The sequence below is a fragment of the Panthera uncia genome, chromosome C2 (assembly GCF_023721935.1).
Source record: "Panthera uncia isolate 11264 chromosome C2, Puncia_PCG_1.0, whole genome shotgun sequence".
NCBI classification, from domain to species: Eukaryota; Metazoa; Chordata; class Mammalia; order Carnivora; family Felidae; genus Panthera; species Panthera uncia.
In genome coordinates, this window is record NC_064810.1 from 64,657,361 (window position 1) to 64,678,739 (window position 21,379).

Genomic DNA, 21,379 nt, shown 5'->3' on the forward strand with positions numbered 1-21,379 from the left:
CTAAGAAATCTAACAGGAGGGTCTGGATTTTCAAAAAGTTATCATTTCAACACTTCTCAAAATATTTCTAAAACGCTCACATATGTGAATAAACAAGAGACAGACGATTAACTAATTTAGCAGAGTTCCACATTTTAACTAATACAATTTTTTGGAATGAAATACACAGATAAAAAATTTCCAGAAAAGGCAGTAATTTATATTTTTTTAATTTTTTAATGTTTATTTGCTTTTGAGAGAGAGAGAAAGCATGAGCAAGAGAGGGGCAGAGAGAGATGGAGACACAGAATCCGAAGCAGGCTCCAGGCTCTGAGCTGTCAGCCAGAGCCCAAAGTGGGGCTTGAACTTACAACTGTGAGATTGTGACCTGAGCAGAAGTCAGATGCTCAACCAACTGAGCCACCCAGGCGCCCCAGCAGTAATTTATATTCTTAAAGCAGCCCACAAAAACCTATTTAACAGTGGTTAAGTAGGCCTTAGTACTAACAGCACAAACCTGAGCTCTGAGTTCAAGGAGCAGGACTCTGTGGTGAAACAAAGTGGAGGAATTAAGAAAAAAAAAAAGGAACTCATTTGAGTCCCTGGAGAACCAGCTTGTTTTTGGACTCTGCCACGTTCTAAGCCTCTTTGTCCCACGCCCAGACTTATGCAGTCAACAAGGAGCACAGCACAAGATGGGAGGAGAGAAGGAAAAAAGTAGTATTTATTAAACACTTTACAACAAGTACAGTGTTGGGCATATTGTATTTCACTTACTCCCACCAATCCCACAACACAGTTATCATCATCTTTTGTTTCCCAGGGAATATTTAACTCTAAGCCTATACTCTTTCCACTAAAGATTTCTTAAGCAACCTCCTCTAATTAAATAATTGTGTAATTAACTGTTCAATGTACTTTCCACTAGGAGATAAGACATGTCTGCATTTTTCCACCAGTTTTCATACAAAGAGCTCAAAATCTCTTGGGTTAATGGATGACTGAATCAGTAAATGAATGAATGACCAAAATAAATTCAAGTATCATCTTCTCTATGTTTTCCTAATCATTCTAAACTACCCTGATTATACTTCCTGTGGAGTCACACTGACTCACTCTACTTGTGCTTTTCAACACAACAGTCACTAAACTAAATTGAGCTATTAAGCACTTGAAAGTGGTTAGTCTGAATTGACATGTGCTATAATACATAAGAGATGGTGAGTTAGTATAAAAAATAGAATGTAAAATACTTCAATAACTTTTATATGTATTACACGTTGAAATGTTAATTTTTTACATACTAGGTTAAATCAAATATATTACCCAAATTAATTCTACTTAATTTTTAATGTGGCTATTAGAAAAATTTAATTATAGGGGCGCCTGGGTGGCGCAGTCGGTTAAGCATCCGACTTCAGCCAGGTCACGATCTTGCGGTCTGTGAGTTCGAGCCCCGCGTCGGGCTCTGGGCTGATGGCTCGGAGCCTGGAGCCTGTTTTCGATTCTGTGTCTCCCTCTCTCTCTGCCCCTCCCCCGTTCATGCTCTGTCTCTCTCTGTCCCAAAAATAAATAAAAAACGTTGAAAAAAAAAAATTTAAAAAAAAAAAAAAAAAGAAAAAGAAAAATTTAATTATATATGTACCTTGCAATATATTTTTACTCAACAGCACTGATCTAAACCATCAAACCATATATATCAGCTTATGTATTACCATTTTATAGCATCTCTTATGTTATTTAAATATTCATGTTTCCCTAAAATGAAGTGTCCCTAGCCTTATAAAATTACCATATAAACTGGAATATGTTTTAAAACAGCTGTATTGTTATAATTCACATAACATATAATTTACCCACTTAAAGTGTATAATTCAATGACTTTTATCATATTCACAGGATTCTGCATCTATCATCACAATCAATTTCAAAACATTTTCCTTACTCAAAAAAGAATCTGCACCCCTTAGCCATCATTCCCCAACCCTTCCATTCTACTAGCCCCAGGGAAACATTAATCTACTTTCTAGCTCTATAGTTTTGCTTATTGTGGACACAACATATAAATGGAATCATGCATCTTTAGTGACTGGCTTCTTTCACTTAGAATAACGTTTTCTAGTTTCATCCATGTTGTAGTGTGTCTTGATTTTTTTTTTACATGATTTCTTTTGATTACTCAGTAATATTCCATTGTATGGATATACCACATTTGTCTCTCCATTCATCAGCTGATGAACACCGGGGTGTTTCTACTTTCTGGCTATTATAAATAATAAAGCTATGAACATTCATGTACATGGACATACAGGTATATATCTAGGAGTGGAATCCTGATCATATGATACCTCTATCTGTAACTGTGAGGTGCTGACAGGTTGCTCTCCAAAGCAGCTGCACCACTTTACATTCCCAGGTGGGATTCCCAGTTTATGAGGGTTCCAATTTATCCACATCCTCACAAACATTTGATATTGACTTTCTGATTCTAGCCATTCTAGCGTATGTGAAGTTGTATTTCACTGTAGTATTGATTTAAATTTTCCTGATGGCTAATGGTGTTAAATGTCTTTTCACATATTTATGGACCATTAGTATATTTTCTTTGTAGAAATGCCTGTGCCAATTTTTAATTGGGTTACTTGTCTTTCTCATTGAGTTGTAAGATTTACTTATATTTTCTGGCTACAAGTCCTTTATCAGATAAATGATTTGCAAATATTTTTTCCCTTTCTGTAGATTGTCTTTTCTCTTTCCTAGTGGTGTTTTGAAGCATAAATGTTTTTCTTTTTAATAATGTTCAATTTATTTGTTCTTTTGTTGCTTGTGTTCTTGATGTCATAGCTAAGACGCCATTGTCTAACCCAAGGTCACAAAGATTTACTCCTGTTTTCTAAGAGTTTTAGTTTTAGCTCTTGCACACAGGTATTTATTTTGAGATAATTTTTGTATGCAGTATGAAGTAGGAATTCAACCTCACCGCTTTTTTTTTTTAAGTTTGTTTGTTTATTTTAAGAGAGAACAGGAGCAGGGGAGGGGCAGAAAGGGAGAGAGAATCCCAAGTGGTATTCTCTTGGGAGAATGACAATGCAGAGCCCAACCCCATCAACCATGACATTGTGACCTGGGCAGAAATCAAGAGTCAGACACTTAACTGACTGAGCCACCCAGACACCCTCAACTTCATCGCTTTTGCATGTGGATATCCAGTTGTCCCAGACTGTTTGTGGAAAAGACTATTCTTTTCCAACTTGTCTTGGTATCCTTTTCAAAACCACTGACCATAAATGTAAGGGTTTATTTTTTTTTATATGAAATTGTTGTCAAATTGGTTTCGATACAAAAAAATACAGAAGCTTCACGAATTTGCGTGTCATCCTTGCGCAGGGGCCATGCTAATCTTCTCTGTATCATTCCAATTTTAGTATATGTGCTGCCGAAACAAGCACTGTAAGGGTTTATTTTTAAACACTCAGATCTATTTCATTGATCTGTCTATCCTTATGCCAGCTGCACACAGTCTTGATTATTGTAGCTTTGTAATAAGTCTTGAAATTGGGAAGTAAAAGTCTTCCAACTTTTTTTTTGTCAAGATTTTTTGAGCTATTCAGGTTCTGTTATGGGTTGAATTGGGTCCCCCTCACCCCCCGCCCACCACCAACCCCCAGAAACAGTTACATAGAAGTTCTAAACCTGAGTACCTCAGAATGTGATTTTGGAAAGAGAGGCTTTATAGAAATAATCAAGTTAAAATGAGATTATTCAAGTGTCTCTAATCCAATATTAGTGGTGTCCTTTCATTATAAAAAGGGGGCTTTGGGACACAGAGACAAACACACAACACACAAAGGGAAGACAATGTGAAGACACACACAGGGAGAAGATATCCAGGTAAATGGAGTCATGCATATACAAGCAAAGGAATGCCAAGGACTATTGGCAAACACCAGAAACTAGAAGAGGCAAGGGAGGATTCTTCCCTACAGCTGTCAGAGAGTGCATCACCTGTTCAACACCTTGATTTTGGACTTCTAGCTTCTGGAACTACGAAACAATAAACCTCTTTTGTTTTCAGCCACCTACTTTTGGGTACTTTATGTCAGCCCTAGAAAACTAATACAGGATCCCTTATATTTCCATATGAATTTTAGGATCAGCTTATCAATTTCTGCAAAAAGGTAGTTGAAATTGTGATAGGGATCGTACTGAATCTGGGAATTAGAGGCATATTGCCACCTTAATAATATTATGTCTTCCAGTCCATAAACATGGGATGTCTTCCCATTTATTTTGGTCTTCTTAATTTCTTTCAACAATGTTTTATAATTTCCATACTACAAGTTTTGTCATTCTTTCATTAAATTTATTAATTATTGTTAATTTTGTTAACTATTTTATTTCTTTTGATGCTACCATAAATGGAATGGTTTTCCAATAATTTGCTCATTTCTACTGTATAAAAATACAACTGATTTTTTACATTGATTCTCTATCTTGCTGAGCTCATTTATCAGCTATAACAGTGGATTAATAGTGGGTTTCTTGGGAATACCTGGGTGGCTCAGCGGGTTAAGCATCTGACTTTGGCCTACGTCATGATCTCGCCATTCCCGTTTCCGAGTTCAAGCCCTGCATCAGGCTGTGTGCTGACAGTTCAGAGCCTGGAGCCTGTTTCAGATTCTGTGTCTCCCTCTCTCTGTGTCCCTCCCTCCCTCCCAAACATAAACATTAAAAAAGTTTTTTTTAAATAGTGGATTTCTTGAACTTTCTATACACGTCTGCAACAGAGATACTTTTAACTTCTTTCTTACCAATCTGGATGCCTTTTCTTTTTCTTGCCAAAGGCCCTGTCAAGAACCTCAATGTTGAAGGTTGTTTATCTTGCTTCTGATCTTAAGGGAAAGTAGTCAGTCTTTCATCATTAAGTGTGATGTACACTCATGGTTTTTTCATAGATGCTCTTTATCAGGTAGAGAAAGTTCCCTCCTATTCCTCATTTGTTGAATATCTTTATCATAAATGGAATGTACCTTTTTTAAAAAATACTTATTTATTTTTGAGAGAGAGACAGAGTGCAGGCGGGGGAGGGGCAGAGAGAGGGAGACACAGAACCCAAAGCAGGCTCCAGGCTCTGAGCTGTCAGCACAGAACCCAATGCGGGGCTCGAAGCCAGAAATCACAAGATCATAACCCAAGCGGAATTCAGAAGCTCAACTGACTGAGCCACTGGGGTGCCCCTTAAATGGAATGTACTTTAAAAAGTCTCTGTACTTTACATAGTATGTAGCCTGCTGGTGCTCTATGGTGGATTCAATGACTAAAACCAGTATCAGGTACAATTTGCCCCCCCCCCCCCAAAAAAAGTCTTGGTTTTTTTTTTTTTTTTTTAATATATAGCAGGAAAATATAAATTATTAGTTTATTCTGACAATTCAGAAGATATCCTCATTAAGAATATGTTGTTAAATTAATTCTGGTCACTAGCTTCTGTTGTTTTGTTTTGTTTTGAACATCCTCAGGGTATCACCAATTTAAATATCAAAGAGAAGGGCTACCATGACTCATATAGGTGCCAAATGACTGAGAATAAAGAGTAATTTAAAAAACAAATCTATGCCACATAGCAGTTTTAAAAAAAGAACTGTTTACACAGAGATCAAAATAATAGCATGCATCAATAAGCATTTTAGAATCACTGTTAAGACACATTTACAAATTCTGTACCACAGAAATAAATTTAACCAAAACTCAAATTTGCTTTGAAAAACTCAAACTTTATGATAACTCAGCAGGACAACAATTCTTATCAGTGCATTAAACAATTATCACCCCAATACCTTATATACTAAATACACAGAAATGCTGAATATATAAGTGTGGATATACCCATAATTCAATTCATAAGCAATTACTTGAAGCAAATAAGGAACTGCTTAGCTTTTATTCAAGGTGTTGCCCTAAAGGACCCTAGTTTATCCCTTTGTCTTACCTAGCCTGAACTTTAAAAACAGACAGGCATTTCGTAATTATACTGCAAATGGTTCCTCCATCTACTCTTAAGGGGGAAAAAAAAAATCAAGTAGTAAGATACTAGAAAAGAACGCTTTTAAAGAAATAGCTTATCCACAGCAATTAAGAAACACATGCTTCTCTGCCCAGAAATTCTGTGACAGATTCTGAAGAACTGAAGACACATTACCTTAAAGAACTAAAACACAATCTAAAGTAAGAAATGATTCTAAATATATAACGAAGCAGATAGTGTATAATACATCATATGCAAAGCAATTAAATACATTTTATAAAGTGCTAGAACTCTTCTTTCACCATCTTATACCTATAACCTTTAGTCTTAAGCAATTTGATGGTATTTATTGATTTTTAGAAAAAACAGAGCATATAAGAATGAAGCACCGTTTTTGTTTTTACATTTTATACTTAAAAAAAATTTTTTTTAATGTTTTTATTTATTTTTGAGACAGAGAGAGACAGAGCATGAGCAGGGGAGGGGAAGAGAGATAGAAGGAGACACAGAATCTGAAGATGGCTCCAGGCTCTGAGCTGTCAGCACAGAGCCCGACACGGGGCTCGAACTCACGAACTGTGAGATCATGACCTGAGTGGAAGTCGGACGCTTAACCCCGACGCTTAACCTGACTGAGCCACTCAGGCGCCCCATACATTTTATACTCTTTAAATGATGGTTATTCAAGGTCATTCATTAAGCTCCCTTATGTAAATCTGCTTCTGCCAGAAAGTCATCAATAATGATAGAAAAGGTCCAAGTATATTGTTTATTCCTGTTTATATTATTATTTCCTTACAACACACCACAAGGAATAACAGAGATTAGTGAATTAAAAGTATCCAAAATATTTGAGGCTCTTTATTATTATTATTAATTTTCCATAACTATAATATAGGCAAAGCACTATACTAAATGCTTTATGCTTTATAGTACACAGAATTTATTTAGTATAAAAACACTTTTTATAGATGAGGAGGTTGGGGCAGTTAAATAATTTGTCCAAGATCACAACTAGTAAATGGCATATTCAGAATCTGAATAAAAGAAATGACTTGTTCCAGAGCCCAAGCTCTTACTTAATATGCTAGCTACTAACTTCTCAGTATTTTTAAGCTTTGTAAGTCAAAATAATGATGATAATCTCAGGTTTCTTATTTTAATAATAAGAACTCAATTTTGTGTATGCACATTTGAGCATACTCCATTGAAAAAGGACATCAGGGGCGCCTGGGTGGCGCAGTCGGTTAAGCGTCCGACTTCAGCCAGGTCACGATCTCGCGGTCCGTGAGTTCGAGCCCCGCGTCGGGCTCTGGGCTGATGGCTCAGAGCCTGGAGCCTGTTTCCGATTCTGTGTCTCCCTCTCTCTGCCCCTCCCCCGTTCATGCTCTGTCTCTCTCTGTCCCAAAAATAAATTAAAAACGTTGAAAAAAAAAAAATTTTTTTAAAAAAAGAAAAAGGACATCAAACGGCATGACAATCTTTTCTAAAAATTGTGTTACATCAACTGGACATCTACATGCAAAAAAAAACAAAAGAGAGAGAGAGAGGGAGGGAGAGAGAATAGAAACTGAGCTTATCCCTTCCACAAAAATTAACTCAAAATGGATCATAGACATAAAGTAATGCAAAACTATAGAGCTTCTAAAAGATAACAGGAGAAAATCTAGGTGACCTTGGGTTTGGTGATGACTGTTTAGGTACAACACCAAAATCACGACTCATGAAAGAAAAACTGATAAGCTGGACTTCATCAAAAATAAAAATTTATGCTTTGCAAAAGATACTATTAAGAATGGAAAGACAAGCCACAAACTGGGGAAAGATATTTGTCAAACACATAACTAATAAAGGACTTGTGTCCCAAACATACAAAGAACTCTTAAAATTCAACAATAACATGATTAAAAATAGGCAAAACTCATGAACAGACACTTAACACCAAAGAAGATATACAGATGGTAAATAAGCATATGAAAAGATATTCAACATCTCACTAGGGAATTGCAAATTAAAACAATGAAATATTACTGCAAACCTATTAGGACAACTAAAATCCAAAACACTGGCACCACCAAAGGATGCAGAACAAGAGGAGCGCTCACAAACTGCTGATAGGAATGCAAAATTGTACAGCCACTTTGAAAGACAGTTTGGCAGTTTCCTACAAAACCAAACATACTCTTAACCATACAATCCAACAATTGCACTCATGGATATTTATGCATGTGAACTGAAAACCTGTCCACTCAAAAACCTGCACAAAAATGTTTATAGTAATAAAAATGTTTTATTCAGATTTGCCAAAACATGGAAGGACTCAAGATATCCTTCAATAAGTGTAAGAAAAACAAATCTTGGTATAGTTATACAGTGGAATATTATTCAGCAATAAAAAGAAATGAGCTATCAAGGCACAAAAACACATGGAGGAACCTTAAATGCCTATTGCTAAGTCAAAGAAGCTGCATACTGTATGATGCAACTACATGACATTTTAGAAAAGATAAACTATAGAGATATTTAAAAGACTAGTGGTTGCCAGGGATGGGGGAATACAAATAATAGGGGAAGCATAGAGGATTTTTTGGGCAGTGAAACTATTCTGTATGCTATTGCAATAGTGGATACATAACATTATGCGTTTGTCAAAAGCCACAGAACTATCCAACAAAAAGAGTGCGCCTAATGGCAGTTACGAATAATAAACTATGGACTTTAGTTAATAACAATCTATCAATACCGGTTCATCAATTTTAACAAATACTACCACACAATACACAATGTTAATAGTAAGGAAAACTGGGTAGGGGGAGAGAGTATAGGAGAATTCTCTGTAGTTTCTGTTCAGTTTTTTCTGTAAACCTGAATTGCTCTAAGAAATAAAATCTAGTAGCTACAAAGAAGGGAAAGGGGAGAGGGGAAGGAGAGACAGAGAGGGGAGAAGAGGAAAGGAGGCATTACAGCACAATGGTCCTAAACCAGTACACTATGTATCACTTGGAAAAATAATTCATTATTAAAAACCTAAGGGGATAGCATGGTTTGAGTTTTAATTTTACTTTGTTTTTATTATCTCATTACACATGTCTGGCCCACATCCCAAATCTAATAAAAACAAAAACCTCTGGGAGTAGGACCCTAACTCATGTAGGATTCCAAAAATTCCCAAATGATTCTACTGTCAACATGATGCAAAAGAGTCTTTTAACTTCTGAGTTAAACAGACTGGTTTGATTGCTGCTTTGTACTAAGCTTGAACACAACGTAACTTCTTTGTACCCCAGTTTCCTCAAATGTAAAACAAGAGGGTAACTTGACAGACAAGAGCATGAACCAGAATATTAAGGTCACTTTCAGCTCAAAATTACTTTCTGCTCTACATAAGTGTAACTAGAAATGATTTCTAAACTACATACTCCTTTAATTATCTTAAATCTAGGGGCGCCTGGGTGGCTCAGTCGGTTAAGCGTCCGACTTCAGCTCAGGTCACGATCTCACGGTCCGCGAGTTCGAGCCCCGCGTCGGGCTCTAGGCTGATGGCTCAGAGCCTGGAGCCTGCTTCCGATTCTGTGCTCTCTCTGCCCCTCCCCTGTTCATGCTGTATCTCTCTCTGTCTCAAAAATAAATAAATGTTTAAAAAAAAATTTTTTTTAATTATCTTAAATCTAATCAAAACACAGAATTTTCATTGTTTTAACTAAGGTGCTACAAAGGACCTTTAAACTACAATTAAACTGTCTTACCTGATCAAATAAACCAATCCTTTTTCCATCACAATTCTCTCCTCAGAAGAACAGCATTTAGTCTTTTGCAACTCTTTGAGGTATTCAAAAAGATTATCAAGAGTGTGAGTTAAGAATCTCAGATAACTGTAAGAAATTAGATACTCTCAAGAAGGCAATCCAATCGATCTCACTGGTAACAAATTTCCATATTTCCTAACATACACATGAGCAAAGACTAGTAGCACACCTAATGTCAGCATGGCTCAATTTCCCTCTTAAAATTGGTCTGAGTATCATACTGAATGTCAAAAGTCTCTTCCTAGAAAACTAAAATTTATTATCTATCCTCAGCATGAACCAGCACCTGTATACCACGTAACACAGTATGTAGTGGACAATTCTGTATTTTTCATCAATTTGTAGCAATCTAATAGTAGTCGAACACTTACTGTATGTCAGGTACTATGCTGGGCAAAGAGTGAACAAAACCAAGTCCCTGTCCTCATAAACTTTATGCTCTAGTAGGAAAGACAAACTAATACATGCCAAGTGGCAATAAATGCAATTTAAAAAAATGAAACAGGGGGGCCTGGGTGGTTCAGTTGGTTGAGCGTCCGACTTCGGCTCAGGTCATGATCTCATAGTGTGTTGAGGTCGAGCCCCATGTCGGGCTCTGTGCTGACAGCTCAGATTCCGGAGCCTGCTTCAGATTCTGTGTCTCCCTCTCTCTCTGCCCCTCCCCTGTTTGTGCTCCCTCACTCTCTCACTCTCTCTCTCTCTCAAAAATAAACATTAAAAAAATTAAAAATAAAATAAAACAAGGTAAGTAAGGGGTGGGGTATTTATTGACTGAGAGGGGCCATAAGACAGCCTTCTGAACAATGATGAAACTGTTTTATACTTCATTTGATATGAGGGGTAATGTATTCATTGAGTTGCAAACTTAGGCTTTATGCCATCTGCTGTATGTAAGTTATACCTCCAAGTGTTCTTTTAAGTTTGCTAAAAGAAACATCTAAAAGACCAACCCCACCCAGCTCCAGTGATGATCTCCTTGATTACCACAATATAATTCCAAGCCAAGGGACTATATATCCTCACAGCTAAACAAAATTATATCTTCTAGAACCACATACATGATTTTATGTTTCACTATATGTATTTAACTTTCCAATTATAATGTGCTGCCTCTACTGCTTAGTTCTTTGCCTAAGCCAGATCATTTAGGAAGATCATTTAGTACGTATATTCTGTATTCATACAAGTTAAGGCAAAAGAAAACCACACTCTTGCCTTTAAAAGATAAAAATGGAATAGAGCTAAAAAGAAGTCCACAACTAATGATAAATATAAAGTGGTGTTTATGTGTCTTAAAAAAAAAAAAAATCAATCTTTAACCATTTGGTACTTCCACCTTTCCCCACTGACCCAAAATCTTAGAGTTTCTGTTTTAGAGAGAAATGCAACGAATGCAAGAACCAAGCACTTAAATCATTCCATGATCCATAAAGAGAAAATCCAGCACAGTGACCAAGAACGTGTAGTGTGGAGCCAGACAGCTTTGATTAAATCCTGGTTCCACTACTTACTACCTATATTATCTTAGCCAAGTTTATTTATTTCACTTCCCTATGCCTCAGGCTGCTCATCCATAAAATAAGGATAATGGAGCCCCTGGGTGGCTCAGTCAGTTCAGTATCTGACTTTGGCACAGGTCATAATCTAGCGGTTCATGAGTTCGAGCCCCAAGTTGGGATCTGTGCTGACAGCTCAGAGCCTGGAGTCTGCTTCAGATTCTGTGTCTCCCTCTCTCTGCCCCTCCCCAACTTGCTCTCTCTCTGTCTCTCTCTCTCTCTTAAAAATAAACATTAAAAAATATATTTAAAAAATAGGGATAAGATCTATCTCATAGATTATAAATGAGTTAATTTATATATTGTGGTTAAAACAGCAGCTGTCACACAGAAAAACACTAGACAAGTGATTACTACTACTACTACTTCTACTACTTCTACTTCTGCTGATGCGGCTAGGAATCCTACCAGGACTGGCACCTATGCACACCAAATAGGCAAACTAATCCAGTAAAGAAAAAATACAGCTAACTAACAGCTAATGGCAAGAGTAACAATCTATTCCTGTTCCCATTTACACCCAGACCAAATCAGTACTTTTAGAATAACTTTGTCCTCTCAACTTCTTAGCACATTCTACCTAAATGTTCCTTATAGATGTATTATATAGAAAAGATCATATGATGCCTAATGGATGGCACAAAGTATTCAATTAAAATCAAATTCCCAAGTACAGAGGGAAAAAATGCCTATATGTGACAAGGGGGAAAGTTGGTAATTAAGTCAATCAAGTTCTTTTCAACAGGGTTAGCTAGACAGTTTCACTTTGATGAATGCCCACTCTCCCCAAAAGGAATCTTTGTACCTCTTCACTTTGTCTAGGTAATAATTCAAAATCAATTTTAACAACGATAGATACCTACTATGGGCCGAACATTTCCTCAGATATAATCAAAGGATGTAAAAGTACAGTGAGACCTAATTCCTACCTTGACAGACTAGTTAGGAAGAGTCTAACAAACACAAAAGCAATCAACCCATTCAGCCAACAAACACTTCTTGAAGAGTATTAAGTGCCTGGTTCCAGGCCTGTTCCAAGGCTGGTTTTAAAGTCTACTAGGGAATACTCTTAAATGGATAAAACAGCCCAACAGGTATGTTAAGTACAGCAAAAGTTGTAGAAGGTATGAAGGAAGCAAAGAAGAGAATAATCAGAAATGTCAAAGACTTCAAATAGGGAGGGGCTTTATGCTATGATAAGAAAGGGTCTTAAATTTTATTCTGTGAGGAATGAGTAGCAAAAGATTTGTGCAAGAGGATGTATGTCAAACTTCTGATATTCAACTAGGGTGGGAGAGAAGGGTAGACAATATTAGAGACAGAAAATCAGGTATAGCCCAAGGGTAGGCAAAGCTTTTCCATAAAGGGCCAAACAGTAATTTTTAAGTAGACTTCATGCCTAGTGCAAAGCCCAGTGTGGGGCTTGAACTCACAACACTGAGATCAAGATCTGAGCTGAGATCAAGAGTTGGGATGTTTAACTGACTGAGCCACCCAGGTGCCCATAGACAGTACATATTTTAGGCTTTGCAGGCCATGTGGGCTCTGCTGCAAGTACACAACTCTGTCTTTGTAGCATAAAACCAGCCATAAACAACGAACACCTAAACTAATGAGCAAGGCTGTATTCCGAATAAAACTTGATCCACAAAAACTGGCAGCTGGCTATATTTAGCCTGTGGGCTATAGTTTGTGAACCCTTGTCTAAGAAGAGTGACAAGATCCTAAAGTGAGTGCTACAGACAGGGTGGGCGCCTGGGTGGCTTAGGCGGTTAAGCGTCCGACTTTGGCTCAGGTCATGATCTCCCCGTAGTGAGTTCAAGTTCCACGTCAGGCTCTGTGCTGACAGCTCAGAGCCTGGAGCCTGCTTCGGATTCTGTGTCTCCCTCTCTCTCTGCCCCCCCCCCCCCCCCCCCCCCACTCACACTCTGTCTCTTTCCCCTTCAAAAATAAACAAACATTAAAAAAATTAAAGTGAGGGCTACAGAAATGGAAAGGAATAGATATTCCTGAGATATTTAAGAGTGGGATAGACCTGAAGAATGACTAGGGGTAGAGAATTAGGTATAAGGAGGAACAAACTCTGACTCCTAGGAACAAACCCAGGGATCTCTATGGACGATCATGGTCCAATTTACCACGAAAGAAAATGGGAAGAAGAGCAATACTGAGATTTCATTTTGTTTAAGGAAGAAGACAGGGTGAGGAGAGAAAATTATTTCAATTTTAACATGTTCAGTTTAAAGTAAATAGGAAACATCTGGGTAGAAATTCCAGCAGGTCTGGAATTCTGAAGAGAACTGGTCTAAAGGTCTAGGTTCATTACAGAAGTAGTTAAGATCAGGAGGAAAAAAGGTGGGAAGACTAAGAACAAAGGGATGAAGACCAAATATTAACACTGGGGGAGGGTCCTCCCCATCCCCACACCCTGCAGGAAAGAATGAGAAGAAACAACCTGAGAGACACAATAGCAGTTTCAGTGAAGTCAGAATGCTAAGGGTCACTGTAGCCTAATTTAACTCTAGAATACAATCTTTGTGAGGGGGAAGAAATTAGTGGACCTAACGCAGAAGAAGTCTAATAGGATTTAGGATACTCTAGGTAGAAAGAACATAAACAGATACACAAGGTAAAAAACAAACGATTGCCCAGAATAGGTACATTCACAGTGACAGAAAGCAGCTTGGTGGTTGCCAGGGGCTTGTGGGAGGAGGGAATAGGGAAATGGCTGCTAATGAATACAGATTTTTCTTTTGAGGTAATGAAAATGTTTTGGAACATGATAAAGGTGTTGCTTTGCACACTGCAAATGTTAAATGCCACTGAACTGTAGACTTTGAAGTGGTTCTGGTTTTTTGTTGTTGTTGTTACAACAATTTCATCTCTACTAAGAAAAAAAATGACAGGGAGAAAAACAGTAAGCAAGCCAAAGAACAGAATACTGGGAAATAAAAATTAACAGACTGAGAAGAAAACAAGATTAAAAGGCTTCAAGGAAAGAGGAAGACTTAATCAGATTAAAACAGAAGACCATTTTAGGCATCTCTTCCAGTTTTCTTGACTAGAAGGGGACACAGCTCAACTGTTTAATTAGGGAACCCATATGCATTATGTGGGGAAGCTATAACTGTAAAAGAAATAAGATAAAAACTGTTGTAGATATAGCACAGCTACACAGTGGAGTGGATAGGTGCCTTATCACTAATAAAAGTTTTTTAAAAAGTATATGATTGGGTAATCGAAAAAAGCACTACAGAAATTTTGTGGGAGACTGATTGCAAAAGTTCTGCCAATTCTGCAGGCCTCCCTATATTTACACCCTTTGCATAACTTTGTAGTCTTCTCCCACCTCTTGAATCTGAACTGGACTCATGACATGTTTTGGCCAATAGAAAACCGTGAAAATGATAGTTTGCCAGTTTTGAGCATGGCCCTCAGGAACTCCTACGTGCTTCCATAACCTCTCTCTTGGAAGTATGTTCTGCTACCATGAAACAAGCCCAAGCCAGTGTGCTGGATACCTAGAGATGCATTGCTCAGTCACCCTGTTACCTCAGCTGCCAACCACTACCCTAGCCAAGCTAGTCTTACCCAATCTACCAGCTAAGCCACAAGAAATACAAGCAAACCCATATAAAATCACGTAAGCCTAGCCCAAATCTGCAGAACTACCCAGTTGATCCAAAGATTCATGAGCAATAAAAAATGGGTGGTTATTTTAAACCAAGTTTTGGAATGGTTTGTTATATATCAATAGCTAACATACACTAATGATAGTAGTGATGACAGGAAAAGACCGTTAATTTGGCATAAAAGCTAGATTTATGTCATCTAATACTAATTTCTTCAGTGTGGTTTGGGTTTTACAGATATACTCCTATAACTTAAAGAGAAAAGGAAAACCTAACTATTAAATTCTTACGATTACTTGTGATTAGGAATCTGAAAACTGATCTAAGCTACCACCACCTTTTCCCCTAAAACTACAGCAGCTTAAAGCCATTAAAAACATAAATGCCATTTCTGATAACATGATGTGTCTTTGGAAAATAACTACATGATAGCAACTGAGGGGAGGTACTTTTACAGCTAATTAAAATTGGAGTTTTTAGAGGGTTTTGTTGTTAAGTGAGGGAATTCTCTAATAAGAGTTTCTAAATTTTTCAAGTGCTACTTTGGTGACTTTTAATTTTCAGAAGCACTATACCTTAAGAGCAACTTTTTTTTAAGTTCATTTATTTATTTTGAGAGAAAGAGAGAAAGAGCACAAGCAGAAGAAGCAGAAGAAGGGCAGAGAGACAGTGAGAGAGAGAATTCCAAGCAGGCTCCATGCTCTGCACTGAGCCTGACACAGGGCTCCATCCCACAATCACAAGACATTGAGTCAGAGGCTTAACCGACTGAGCCACACAGGTGTCCCAGAAGAGCAACTTTTATTTTATTTTAATGTTTATTTATTTATTCTTTCTGAAAGAGAAGACAGAGCACAAGCGGGGGAGGGGCAGAGAGAGAGAGAGAGAGAGACAGAGAGAGAGAGAGAATCTGAAGCAGACTCCAGGTTCTGAGATGTCAGCGCAGAGCTGGGTACAGGGCTCAAACCCACAAACCAGGAGATCATGACCTGAGCCAAAGTTGGACACTTAACTGACTGAGCCACCCAGGCATCCCAAGAGCAACTTTTAAAACAAAAGGCAATCAAATCTTACTTCAACAAGGCAAAAATACTAAGCCATATTAATTCAACACCTTCCACAAACAGTACAATCAATCATTTTTCAACTGGCAGGCATCTAAACATACTTCAACAAATGACAGAGACTTCATCTTTTTTCCCTTCAACAAAAAACTAGCAGTGCTTTGTCAAATCACTGACCTATCACTGCCAATGCCCGCTCTATTGCTGAGAGGATAATTCTGTCAGCAAGACAAGAAATAAAGCATTCATGAGTCATTTAGTATGACTGCAGACATGGAGAGACTTACAAACAGGAAGACGAAAACTTTAATAGTTTTTAAAATCATTCCTGAATTTAACATGGTCTTCTCACTAAATGAGTTATCAACAAAAGTAAAATCTGTTTTTACGGCATTTAAAACAAGTCAAAATTCCTATGTGAGTTTAGCAGCATTAAACTTTAAACACCATTAACACACCTGGGCCAATTATCAGAAGGAAACAATTTAGTTTACTATTTTTATTTTTTTTAATTTTTTTTAATGTTTATTTATTTTTGAGAGAGGGAGAGACGACAGAGTGTGAGCTGGGGAGGGTCAGAGAGAGAGGGAGACACAGAATCCGAAGTAGGCTCCAGGCTCTGAGCTGTCAGCACAGAGCCCAATGCGGGGCTCGAACCCACGAACTGTGAGATCATGACCTGAGCCGAAGTCAGATGCTTAACCGACTGAGCCACCCAGGCACCCCTAGTTTACTATTTCTAAACAAACTAAATGCTTCTCTCCTTTATAAAGGGGGTCTGTGGGTGTTAGAGAAATTTAATGGCTAGGACTACCTTAACAAATGTACTCCTACATTCACAAATCTAGAAAACAGGATTTTCCACCCATTAAGGTTTTACTATACCAAAAAGGTACTGACTCTCAACTGGACTCTAAGATGTTTAAAAGAATAGTACAATTTATTTGATAGGAAGAAGAAAAGAATGACTAAATTGATGGTTATCAAATATCCTATATAATTTCACTCTTGTCTCTCAAGAGTGCAAGTCTCATATAAAAAGGAGAATAAGGGTTTTAAGGGTTTTCTCAGACCATGGCACAAAACCTAACTTCCTGTCTTTCAAGTAATGTTATGGGTTAAATTACAGGTTACCCGGTAGTTTTGATACTCAGCCTGCAATACTCATGAGCCTCACCAGGTTACATTAATTTCCTGTCCTAAAATATCTAGTCTACAACAACCCCTAACTTCCTACACACGCGCGCGCACACACACACACACACACACACACACACAAAGATATTCCATACCATAATTCTAGGTGATCTTTCACCCCCCTAATTTTTAAATACTAAATATAAAATAGTTTTAGTATTCAATAAAAAAATTAAGTGCTTACAGGACCGCCTCAAGAAATAGTGTGTTTCCAAATGCCTCTAAAAAAAAAAACCTTCCCTAACAAACCAACCTACCTTAGGAAGTAAATCTCTTTGTTATATGCTACAAATGCTCACTTCCCACCTAGATACATAAAGTCTACAGTATGACTCTACTTAATCTGGTCATTTTTCAAACACAGTAACACCTCTCTCATCAAGAAGACTACCAGGAACATCAAGCTTAGAAAATCAAAACCCTGGAGACAGAAAATAATTGTTAACAGCAAAGGTTTATTGAATCTACCTATTCTGTCCAAAGCTATGTTCTTCTAGGATTACACCATTTAACCTCCACAATTGCTCTGTGAGGTAAATACTACTATTATCATTTTAAAGATGAAGAAAGCCAAGTTCTGGTAGTAAGTCATTTGTTCAAGTTCATAGTTAAGTGTTGAAGTTAGGATTCTAAAGCAACCTAACTATAAAGCTCTAAATTTTGTAAGTGAAACAGCAGTAGAAAACCATATATATCACAGACTAAGCTTTACAGAAGCAAACCCCCCCCCCCTCAAATCCTTACAATCTAACTGATTAAAATTACTAATTTCATTCAGAGCACAATTCTAACAACTGGTAATATGGATTTCCCAGTTCACAATTACTTAGGTACAGTACATGCTTGTAGGAACAAGTCGTGTTATTGCTAGGATCAACCACACTAATGAGTTGGCGGGGGAGGGCGGGGGGGAGCAGATATGCACAAAGAAAAGATGAAGCTGACTATTAAAAAGCTACAACATGACAAAATAGCCCTAAGATGTTATATTTTATTTTTTTTATTTTAGCTGTTATATTTTAAATGAGGCTATCTCTATATCCTCCAGTAGAACAGTAAAGTAACAGATATTCACGGCAACTGAAGCAGCATAAGAAAGTATCAAAGATCACAGGGATACCTTGGTGGCTCAGTCGGTAAACATCTGACCTTGGCTCAGGTCATGATCTCTTGGTTTGTGAGTTTGAACCTCACATCAGGCTCTCTGCTGTCAGCACAAAGACTGCTTTGGATCCTCTGTTGCCCCTCACCCCCCATCTTTCCTCTGCTCACACACTCTCTCTCTCTCAAAATAAACATTAAAAAAATATTTTTTAATAAAAAATAAAAATCATATTTAGCATTATCTAAAATGTACTGTATATTTTAAAACAATTTTTACAGGAAGGGCAAACAATTGAGGCATCTGGGTGGCCCAGTCAGTTGAGGGTTCAATTCTTGATTTCAGCTGAAGTCATAATCTCAGGGTCGTGGAACTGAGCCTTATGTCCAGCTATGCACTGGGCATGGAGCCTGTTTAAGATTGTCTCCCTCTGCCCTGCTCACACGGGCTCTCTTTCTCTCTCTCTAAAATAAATAAAATAGTTTAAAAGACAAAAAGGGCAAACAAAAAGTTTTTCTAGAAAGTTTAAAATGACATTATGTCCTCATCTCTCAGTTCAATCTGAGTCTCTTCCTCTCTTCTTCCTTAGAACATAACATTCTCAAATCCCTATGTCCATTTGCAAGCTTCTCAAAAAAGTAGCCAAAACTCACTGTATTCCATTTCCTCACTTCTACTCTATTTTTTAAGTTTATTTATTTGTTTTTGAGAGACAGAGAAAGAGAGGGAGAGAGAGAATCCCAAGCAGGTTCCGCACTGTGCACATAGAGCCCAATGTGGGGCTCAAACTCACAAACCGTGACATCATGACCTGAGCCAAAAAACCAAGAGCCAGACACCTAACTGACTGAGCCGCCTAGGCGCCCAGTCACCTCTACTCTCTTTTGCTAACAGCTTCCACACCCAGCTTCCCAGTTAAGCTGTTTTTAAGTCATCAATGCCTCCTTATTCCTAAATCAAATGAACAATTTTCAGGTCTTATTTGAGCTTGTAAGGAGGATTTAGCATTTCAGATCCCCTTCTCCCTTCCTCCTTTAAATTCTGGTCAGTTGCCTTTTATACCACCACTCTTCTATCTTCCCTCTTCTGACAACTTTTTGCTAGATTCATTTTCCTCTAACTCTCCGTCAAATGCTGGAGAATCACTGGCCTTCTTCTCTCCTATTAAGAATTTTCAAAAGATGATCTTAATCTCCACTCAATCACATGTGCTACACCACGAACTCTAGTCCACACAACTTTCCTGGTAGCTTTATGCCTCCCACACATCTCCACCTGAATATTTCCAGGCCCCTCAAATCCAACATGGCCACAATTGAACTCATCTTGGAAAGCAAAAGAATAGAGCCTTGGAAAATACAGATGTGCTGGGAGATTTACTTTGTTGGGAGTGGGGCATATTCCCTATTTTAGTATACATCATTATCCACTCAGTGGTAGAGCTGGGAGTCATTCTTGACCAGACAACCAATAAATCATCAAATACTAAAGGAAGACTGTACAACCTGAATCTTTGCAAATCCACTTCCTTCTCTTCACTCCCCCATCATTTCTCAACATTAGCTTGCTCAGGCTCTTCCATAATATTAATAATTGTTTGTGGCCATAGTAATACTTATTACAGAACATATATATTTCTTCATTAACCTGCAAATTGGTTTCCCCTAGCAGGGGAAATCATGTCTTGCTCTTTGTATCCAAAGCACCTAGAAACACACACTTAATAGTAAACATAAGTCTGGTGAATTAGGAATCCCAAGAAGCTAAACAACACATGAAAAGTCATACAATTCATCAACTGTGGAGTAGGAATTTATGAATTGTTCAACTTGCTAGCATTTTTCAATATTGAAATAACTCCCATTAAAGTATAGTAAGAGACTATAGCACTCTGCCTATTCAATGTAACAAAATACTCTTTTGTTTATGCTTCTGTGTACATTTCAAGTGTCCTATAATGATCATGTATCCCTTCCATAACTGGCAAGGAAACAATATTTGTTAGAGTAAAACGCCATAATCAACATGAATAAAACATCTTTAAGTTTTTAGGGCAATAGGTTGTGAAACTGAAGTCAGGGTTTGGAAGATTCATCAGCAATCTAATACACCAAAATAGACAGAACATTAAGCAAAGATTGCTAAGACTACTGCTTTCATTGCAGTTAAACTCAATAACTGAGAAAAAGTGGGTAGGTTTAGAGTTTCATCAGTCAATGATTTATGTAGAAATGGATCTTTCAACAAAAGGATGCTTAACTGGGAAGAGGGGGGATTATAAACTTATACTCAAATTCATTCATTTAAATTCAGTCATAAAAGGGGTGTCTGGGTGACCCAGTCAGTTGAGCATCTGACTCTTGATTTCAGCTGAGGTCATGATCTCATGGTCATGAGGTTGAACCTGTTGGGCTCTGCACTGACAGCCAGAGCCTACTTGGGATTCATTCATTCTCTCTCTCTCTCTCTCTCTCTCTCTCTCAAAATAAATAAATGCTAAAAAATAATAATTAAAAAAATTAAATTCAGCCATAAAATTCCAAGAGTAATATATAAGTGAACATTTGTATCAGCAGTTCTTAAAGTACAGTTCAGATCTCTGGACCTTTTCAGGGGGCCTATGAAACCAAAACTATGTTCATAACAATAATAATATAACATCTGCTTTTTCACACTCATTCTTTGGAGTATACCAAACAGTTTTCCAGAGGCAATATGTCCCATTATAGATATCACCAGAGATTAAATGCAGAGACAGATATATGAGAATCCAGCTACCTTCAAAGAGCTCTGCAAAAATAAAAATTTCTCAAAAAAATTTTTTATTTGGGAAAATATAATTATTTTTCATTAAAAATGGTATTTATGTTAACATGTAAAAAACTTATTGCTTCTAATAAATTAATATTTTATAAAATTCTCCGTTTTAATTTCTAACGTGGCAAGTATCTACAGGTGTAACCCACATTAACAAGAGCTCTTCAGGGTTCTCAATAGTATTTAAGAGTACAAAGAGGT

General features: G+C 37.4%; 1 protein-coding gene and 1 non-coding gene across 4 annotated transcripts in view; both read right to left on the reverse strand.

Moving 5' to 3' along the window:
- The window catches only part of GSK3B (glycogen synthase kinase 3 beta), a 194,137-nt gene that overhangs the window by 146,718 nt on the left and 26,040 nt on the right, over positions 1-21,379 (reverse strand). The gene's annotated exons all lie outside the window — the stretch shown is intronic.
- LOC125922300 (U6 spliceosomal RNA) lies at positions 3,322-3,428 on the reverse strand. Its single transcript, XR_007457690.1, has one exon. It is a non-coding gene; the product is annotated as a U6 spliceosomal RNA (small nuclear RNA).